The following is a 259-nucleotide window of genomic DNA, read 5'->3' as shown; positions in this document are numbered from 1 at the left end:
AAAAAAGTAATTTGTGTATATTTGTGTTTTTGGAGTACATTTTTATTATTTTGTTCACCATTTGTGCAATTTTTTTTGGAAAATTTTGTATGTTTTTTTGAGTAATTTTGTGTATTTTTTGCTGTTTTGTACATTTCTGCCTCATTTTCTGCTTTTTTCTTTATGGGCCATCTAAAATAACACTGAGGGCCACATGTGGCCCCCGGGTCACCGGTTGCCTATGTCTACTCTGAAGTACAAGTTTCACTGAAGGTTTTGA

The sequence above is a fragment of the Gouania willdenowi genome, chromosome 21, assembly GCF_900634775.1.
Source record: "Gouania willdenowi chromosome 21, fGouWil2.1, whole genome shotgun sequence".
Lineage (NCBI taxonomy): Eukaryota > Metazoa > Chordata > Actinopteri > Blenniiformes > Gobiesocidae > Gouania > Gouania willdenowi.
This window is presented reverse-complemented; position numbering follows the sequence as displayed.